Source organism: Chinchilla lanigera, unplaced genomic scaffold, assembly GCF_000276665.1.
Source record: "Chinchilla lanigera isolate Chin_1 unplaced genomic scaffold, ChiLan1.0 scaffold00030, whole genome shotgun sequence".
NCBI lineage: Eukaryota > Metazoa > Chordata > Mammalia > Rodentia > Chinchillidae > Chinchilla > Chinchilla lanigera.
Genome location: NW_004955431.1, coordinates 7,256,850 through 7,265,846, shown reverse-complemented (window position 1 = coordinate 7,265,846; position 8,997 = coordinate 7,256,850).

The window sequence follows — 8,997 nt, the reverse complement described above, 5'->3', positions numbered from 1 at the left end:
AAATACCCTGCATCCTACATCACATTTTATGGATATCTCCAATCTGCTTCCCTAGTGTTTGTTTCTATAAATTCACCCCAGAAAGTGATTCTTCTCACACCTGATGATTTGTCTGTGTCGAAGTGTCATTCAGTGAAACTGGGAAGACACGAACCATCTCATGCTAGAAGGAAAGAGATACACAGTTTGTTCTGGTCTGAATTATTCCTCCTTCCCCCATGATATCCAAATCCTCTTTCTCTGAAACTGGTGATTGCTACTTTATATGGCTGAAAAGAAAAGTTTCTTGGGATGAGACAATCCTGGGTTCTTTGGACACGCTAAGGTAATCACATGTATCTTTGACGGGGAGGGAGGAGACCTGATAACAGAAGAGAGAAGTCAGGGCAATCATGAAGGCAGAGGTTAACATGAGAGAACCACAGGGCAAGGAATGTCCTCAGCCACAGGAAACTGGAAGAGGTGAGGGATGAATTCCTCCCTGGATTCTCCAGGGAGGGTAAATGAGGACCTGTCTGAATTTTGACTTTTGACTCAGTAATAACTGATTTCAGTCTTACGGCTTTCGGTATTGTGATGATAAATTTTACAACTAAGTTTGTGGTAATCTGCTATAAGAGCCATGGGAAACTACTGGAGATTTGGTACTTAGCAGTGGAGTTCTGCTGTAATATACACTGAAAGGTGGAACTGGATTTGGATTGGATAATGCACAGAAGCTGGAAGAATTTTGAAAAACATAAGGGAGAAGAAGCTTAGGTTACCTGAAACACATTGTTGGTGGAAGTATGGACCTTCAAAGGGGCTCAAAAAGAAATGGAATATAATAACCATTGTTAATTTCCTATCACCTTATTTTCAAATTCTGTATCATTTTTATTGTTTTTTTATTATTGTCTTTAAAATTAAAAAAAAAGAAATGGAAACAGTAGTGAAAACCTGTATTGCCTATATATTATATCAGCATACATAGATTCCAGTAAAAATCTGAATGTCAAATGTGTTGCTGGTAAGGGCTCATGAGGAAATGATCACATTTTTGGAAAATGGAAGCATAATTTCATTATATATTATGTGAAATATACATAAGAATGACTTAATAGACATTACATGGAAATTAACATGAGGAAATTATAAATCATAAGATATCTTTAAATTACTGAAAGAAAAAATTCAATCTAGAAAACTACAACCAGGAAATATTTCTTTCAAAAATAAAAACAAATAAAGATATTTCAGGGAAGGAACTGGTTTTTTTTTTTATTATTGTTTTTGTTTTTGTTTTTTGTTTTTTGAGACAAGGTCTTGCTATGTAGTTCAGACTGGCCTCAGCCTCCCAGGTGCTGGGACCACAGGCGTGTGCCACTATGCCCAGGAAGGAAAGAATTGTTGAGAATATTCATTGCCATCAATTCTGTATTACAAGAAATGTATCTAGATTTTTAGGACAAAAAAATGGTACTGTTGGAAATGTACTTGTCCACAAAGAGATAAAAAGGGCCCAAAATGATAAATGTGGGACTAAATATCAAAGATAAGTTTTCTTTTTAAAACTTCTCTGTCAAAGTTGAATATCTGCCTAAAGTTAATTAATTGATATGTTTGTATAATAGGTATAAATAAAAAGTATGACAAATATATCACAGCAGATGAAATGCAGGAAATGCAACCATACTGTTTAAGATGAAAAGTGGAGTGTCATTCAAAAGTAGGTTCTGAAAACTCGAAGAATATTGTAAATTTTAGTGCAACCAATAAAATGTGAAACAAAAACGTACAGATAAGCCAATAGATTAAGGTAAAAGCCTATGCAAATAGTCAATGCCAAAAGAGGCTGGAAAAGAGGGAAAAGGAACAAAAATATGATAAATAAAAAGCAAATAATGGCAGACAGCCAGTCATATTAAATGTAAATGATATAAATATCCTACTTAAAATTCAGTGATAATAACCAGGGATGATGGTGCACACCTGTAATTTCAGCACTCTGGGAGACTGAGGAGGAAGGACGACAAATTTGAGCCCAACCTGGGTAACCTTAGGACTCAGCAAGACGCCGTCTTAAAATATAAAGGATTGAGGATGTTGCTTATTGCAAAGGTGCTTGGTTTAAGCCCCAGTACAGCAAAAATAAATTAATTAATTAACTAACAAAAAACTGATAATAAAAAAGCTATCGAATGTGTCAGGTGTTCTCATTTCCCTTAGTTTCTCTAGTCATGATTTGTTTGCATCCCAGAGAAAGCAGGGTTAGGAGTTACTAAGGATCAGAACTTGACTAGTAAGAAATGTCTAGTGCTAGGAAAAGCAATGTGGGTGTGACTAACTAGTTTGAACAGAAAACTTAATGGGTGGGGAGGAGTAGTAAACCTTGGTTAGAGTAAGGAGGAGATTGAGCATATATGAAAGACAGTGACAGGTACTAAGTAAGCATGATTTGGATTAAGAAAAATTACTTTCTATGATCAGTTGATATATTATGCAGCATGAGCTTACCAAATTAGGATAGTAATGACAGGCAGCTAAGGCTGGAAATATGAAACACTCCTATCAGTGCAGACTTAGAACAAAAAATCCATCTCCTTTTTGTAGAGAGTAGTCTCCACTGACATCAACTTTATCAACTTGAGCTCTGACAGGAAAGTATTCCTTATCCTCCTTAATTTATGACTCCAAATGAGAATTTTATTCAAGATTATCTCATATCCAGTCTCCCTTCCTGGTGGGCCATACCGTCTGTATGCAGTGGACTCTAGGATGTGAGTCCAAGCGGAAGGCAAGTTCACTGCAGACTAAAATGGGCTAGACTGTCCTCAGTGTCTTGGGCCCTTAATAGGGTGGATGATGGATGGCTCTTACTGAGGAAAGGAGGACAGAGAGGTTTAAGCTCATCAGTAATGCAGCCAACTTCTCAAGAAATGTCTGGAGATCATATTTGAAAGTCAATCTTAAATTGGAATAATGCACATAAAGATTATAGCCTACATCATTTGCATATGTCAGACTTATAACTATTTATGTAGAAATATTAGCTTACAATTCATACCCACACCCCCACACCCCCACACAGACACATACACACACACACGCACACACACACACACAGACTGAATACTACTTTTCCAATTTAGAAAAACATGAAGGGTAAAAATGCTTTTGGGGCATGTGATATGACATCAGGTATCAAGATCATTACTGTTATTTGTAAATAGCCTTTGAAGTATTTAATATTTCTGTCTCTCCTTTTTCATTTCCTCTAGTATCTGTTCATTTCTCAGTTTACACCTAAATGTACCTATTGTTTTCACCTGTTTCCTCAATGTCTTAACCTTCATCATGTTTATAAAATACTAGAGAGTAGAATATTGATATCATTCAAATGCTTCCGCCAGTGTCATGCACATAATAAACATTTGACTAACACAATCACACCTGGATTCAGAGATTCTTCAATGATGGAAAGTAGCAAAGCAGTATGGGGGATTTCCAGTTTCAGATTTGAGCGCAGAGCAGCTATGCTGTCTGAAGGGAAAGATTCTCACCAGTGTTGGTGTGAGCTCAAGGAGAAGAAAAGCCAATTCTTTAGGCTCAAAGAACCCTCTGTGGCTAAGCCTTACACAGTTTTGTCCTTGACTGCACATACAAGGGTACACAGACTGCACATACAAGGGTACGTTTTCATCAGGAGGAGATGAATAAGGGACACACAGGTCTGACAAGAATATGAGCTTCCTGGCTTCTTACAATCGTCCCTCCCAATCAATGGCCCTTGAAGACCTGCAGTGCCACTACCTGACATAATTCCTGTATGGGATGCTGCAGAGAAGTGAACTGGAAGAAATTCTTCCCAGATGTGGTGTTGTACCGAGTCTATTGTCTCACACTGCCTTTGAGCATTTAGAGCTCATAATACCAATGCACTCTACTTAAATTGCCAGCCAAGGCAAGTATAAAGCAGGAAATCCCCGCAAGGTACAGCCCCTAAATGAGGAAGAATTTCACGCAGAGAGCTATCTCCATGCTTGGAGACAAACAGAAGTAAAATTTTCAGTTTAACTCTACGTATCCACAGAATAGCTGGACTACCGCTGAATAGGAATCAGCAGTGAACTCTCGTGAATTTCTTTATTTAAAAGGAAAGAATTTGGAAAAGCAGTGGATGAGGGGCCAATTTTCACATCCACTTGCAGTGTATCTTAGGAAAACCACTTAAGCACTTAATAATAGATACTTTAGGTGTAAACTGAGGAATGAATAGATACTAGAAGAAATGAAAACCACTTAACCAGTTTTTTCTTTAGTAAAATACAATACTACTAGCGGTGTCTCCCTCATAGTATTGTTGTGAGGGTTCAATGAATGGCTGCGTTGGAAGAGGTTAGAACATTGTGTGATCCATAAAAGTAGCTCAGTAAACATTAGTGTCTTGATTACTTTTCTCCTGTTGCTGGGACAAAATACCCAATGCCCAGCATTAAGGAAGGAAGGATTTATTTAGCTCACAGTGTATGGAGGTTTCAGTACATTTATCTAGCAAAATATTTTCAAATCAAAATAGTGTGAACAACCTGTGGTGGACAGAATATCAAACTCATGAGTAAAGGCAAGATCTGCCAGGGCCCTGTTCTAGTCAGGCAGAGAGGTTACCTCAGGCATAAAGGGAGTTGGATCCTATCTTAATTTAAATTGCTGATGTTGTCCTCCTCCTGGGCTTTATTTTTATATGGGTTTTGTTTTTTAAAAAATACTGAATTATAATATTAGTATCTTAATAACCACATTCTTGGCATCCCCATAATTTTGTGCCTAAGCTGAGGGTCCCAGTCTCTCCATCCTAATGTCGGCTTTGGGAAGAGACCAGAAACCTGGGAAATAGTCCTGGGACCTCACTAAATGAAGAAAAGGGCAGGAAGCTTCCTTAAGAATGTCTGCAGCAGGCTCCTTTCATGCATGATCTCCTTGGTTCTGACAGCCACCCTTCAAGGCTCCATTAGCATCAGCTCTTATATAAGGAAGCTGAGTAACAACCTTTCAAAGGTGCAAAGTGACTGAGGCCAGTGTCAGCCAAGGTCTGTCTGCCTCTAGGTCCTGGCCATTCCTGCTACTGGGTAGAATGTGCCGAATAGCTTATAAGCAGAGTTCTTGACATTTTCTCCATCTTTTAGTTCGCAAGCTCTACCATATAAAGACAAGAATCACAAAAAGAAATTTCAATCATTTGTCCTTCTTGAAGCTGCCTGGAAATTTAAACTGTAGCTCCCTGTTACTGATGTTTTTGAATAAATTGTCATTCTTCCCAAGTTACTCATACCTGATATCTTATGAGGAGCTCAGACATAAAGATCATTGATGGAACGCCTTCTTTTTATATGTACGATTTATTACTGTGCTTGACTGGTGTATCACTTGCTAAACCACAGCATATTTGGAACACAAATGATCGATTAAGTGGATTCAACAACACTGTATACTTGTGCTGTAAACCCAGTCAGTTGTTTATGGTAATCTAATCTTGTCTGTCCTGGAAAGAGGGTGGGCTTGAAGTTTGAAGTGAAATTCATTCATGTGACTTTGAATCATTTATTTAAATTTCTCTGCAGCTTGTTTCCTTTTTAAAATAATATAGTACATTTATTATTTTTAATAAAAGTAAGTCTATTGAAATCCTGACTTCCTTAAAGTTAGCACGATCCCTTAATGAAAAAAGTGTATTTTCGTTTCTACCTTGACATCCCGAATGCGAGCTCAGTCAATAAGTCCTTGGTTACCAACTGTAATTAAGACCTAGGGCTCTCCTTGATCAAATAAATGATTAAAAGTATCAATAAATGTCTACACATAGGTTTGGCTCCCCTGATTACTTCATTATTGCATTCTGATCTTGCCATTTTCTTGGTAGCTTTCACAGGTTGGTCTTCTGGACAACTATTAACAAATTCATTGCCGGGCTTGGTCTTGCATACCTGTAATCCCAGCACACTGGAGGCTGAGGTAGGAGGATTGTTAAGAGCTCAAGACCAGCCTGGGCTACAAAGTAAGATCAAGGCCAGCCTGAACTGCATAGTGAGACTGTCTCAAAAAGACAAAAACAAAACAAAAAAATTCATTATTTTGATCTTGTTTATAAATGTTCTATTGAGAACAATAACAATTTCTTCACTAAGACATTAGTTTTTGGCTTTCAAAAACTAACGTCCTTTGAATTCATGGTCTAGGCATACATAGTTATTTAGATAGAATTAATCAAACATATCTTTGAGCCCCAAAAGATTTTGGAGCATAACTCTATAATATTTATTTCATCTTTGCATGTTTAGTGCCAAGCATAATTCTTGGTGTATATAACAGCTTCCTTGGTAGATGATAGTTATTCCTTGACATAAACCGTTGCATGAGAAAACAACTGCAAACACTAGACTTTCCACCACACCATGAGATAAACATCTCTACCCTTCAACAAGCAAATGACACCTGATCTAGAGGATCAGATTGAAAAGGAAAGAGAGAGGACTCAAAAGGCCAAGGATTGATGCAAACCATGCTTTTGACTCATTCAATTAATTTAGGTCAAAGATTACCTAATTCTTATCCTTTACCTTTATTTTGAATATTTGAGTATCTGACCTTTTGGGGAGTTGGTCTTTGGAGAAGTTCATCCATTCCATAGATTGAATTTATTGTATATGAGTAAGGCATTATTTCAGATGCCGGAACCCCACAAAAATTATCTAAAATTCTAGCTCTGTCTTTAAGAATTTCAAATGCTGCTGAATGTGGTGGCACAAGACTATGATCCCAGCACTTTTGGAAGCTGAAGCAGGCGTTGTACAAGTTTGACCCCAGCCTGAGCAATTTAGTGAGATCCTGTCTTAAATAACAATGAAGAAAGGGCTGGGAATGTAGCCCAGAGCCTCAGTGTTTGCCTAGTAAGTGTGAGGCCCTGGGATCAAGCTCCTGTACCACCGGCACCAAAATAAATAGTGAAGACTAATGAATAATAGAGGCACAAAGACAAAAGTTTTAAAATGCAGAGCAAGTACTACAATATAAACATGTCCAAGAATATGCATGAGCAGTTAATTGTTATGATCCTTCTGACTAGGAATATTTAGCAAAGAAGACACAGGAACAAAGTCTAAAGGATAAGTTTTTCAGGTAGAGGACAAGCAGAAAGACCACAGAGCAAGGGAAGAGCATCTGCAAAAATATAGAAGTTGCTGGGCATGGTGGCACACACCTGTAATCCCAGCACTCAGGAGGCTGAGGCAGGTGGATCACCGTGAGTTCCAGGCCAGGCTGGGCTACATAGTGTACTCCAGACAAGCCTGAACTACATAGTGAGAGCTGCCTCAAAAATATATAGAGAGATGCAAAATAATATCATAAATTTAGAGAGTTATAAATAGCTTCCTGGAGCCGGGCATAAAGCTCAGTGCCACAAGCACCTGCCTAGCAAGTGCAAGGTCCTGAGTTTGATTCCTGGCACCAAAAGCATCCCCATAATAAATAAATTAAATTAAATTAAATTAAATCAAATTAAATTAAATAAGTAGCTCCTTATGTTTGGAACACAGAATTCTTGGGCAGGGTATTGGATTATACAGAGAATTAAATCAGGGAGTCCTCTGTATTGGTTGAGTTTTGACTTCATATTATGATTTCTCAATAGTCCTGAGAAATACAGGATATCACTTAGAAAGAACAATATATTTTTTCTTTTCATCCATATTAGCTCATTTTCATTTCATCCAAATCAGCTCACGGAATGAACCCAGCAATGATCCCTGAACTCATGCTGAGGAGTTCTCAAGGGGTAGAAATATGGCAGGTGTTAAGCAGGGGTATAGCATCAAGGTAAGTGTACTATTGGGATGGCTCATATTGGCCACTGATGGGAGGAGGGGAAAGGAGATAAACGGTACAAATGATCAATGTCTGGATTTCTCCATCATGGCGGTAGTTAATCTTACTTAAGAACAGGAGCTGAAATGTGGGTATAGTGGTTTCAGGGGCCGCAAATTATCAGTTGAGTCTAGGGGACTTCCAAAGCTTGTCCTCGTCCTGCTCTTTGGGACAGATTGGAATACAGCTCTTTTCTAGCCACAGCTGGAAGCCCTACAGCTAATGACTGCTGTGGTGCTCACAGAGCAAGACCTGCTGAAGACGATAAGGCGCACGGGGAAACTACAGATTCCTCATTGGCCCCGGTCTCGTCCTTCCCCTTGCAAAAATGCTCTGCTCTTTTTACTAGCCCACCTTTGTTGCCATTACTGTCCCTGGAAACACCCACTGTCCTTCACCCATTGTTCTTGACTCAGGTGTAATGAAAAAATTCCAAGGTTCTGGATACCTCATGGCCTTTTTCTTTCCTGTGAATATCTACTCATCCCAGATCTCTTCCTGTACCTCTATTTCGTGCCTTTCTCTTTCTTCCTGCCATAACCCCATGCAGCAAATTGGGGACACCTTGTGGGGGTCCCTCATAACTGGCACCATGGCAAGGATCTCCAACATAGTGGTACACACCTGTAACCCCAGCACTGTGGAAGTCTGAGGCAGTAGAATCACAAGTTAGTGCACAGCCCAGGCAAAAGCTTATGGACTTACCAAGATCCTGTTTTGTTTTTTTTTTTTGAAAAGAAGAGTTGGGAATGTAGTTTAGTGCACAAGTCCTGGGTTCAATCCCTAGTATCAAAAGAAAACAATTAAACCAGGAATTGGACTAAGGCAGTAGGGATATAATGGAGGAAATAGAAACACAGAACATTGTGACTTTAGAGCCTGTGAGACTTGTATCACACAGGACTGGATGAAAAGAGTGAAGGATCATGAGGCATTTAGAATAACCCCAGACTTCCGGGTGTTCTAGAAGTAAATACAATAGGGTGTCAGCCGGTTCAGAGAATTTAATTTGAGACATGATTTGAACTTGAGATACTTGTGGTATATTCAAGATGAGATGGCTTGCATATATAGTTGAATATCCCAGCCTGGAAC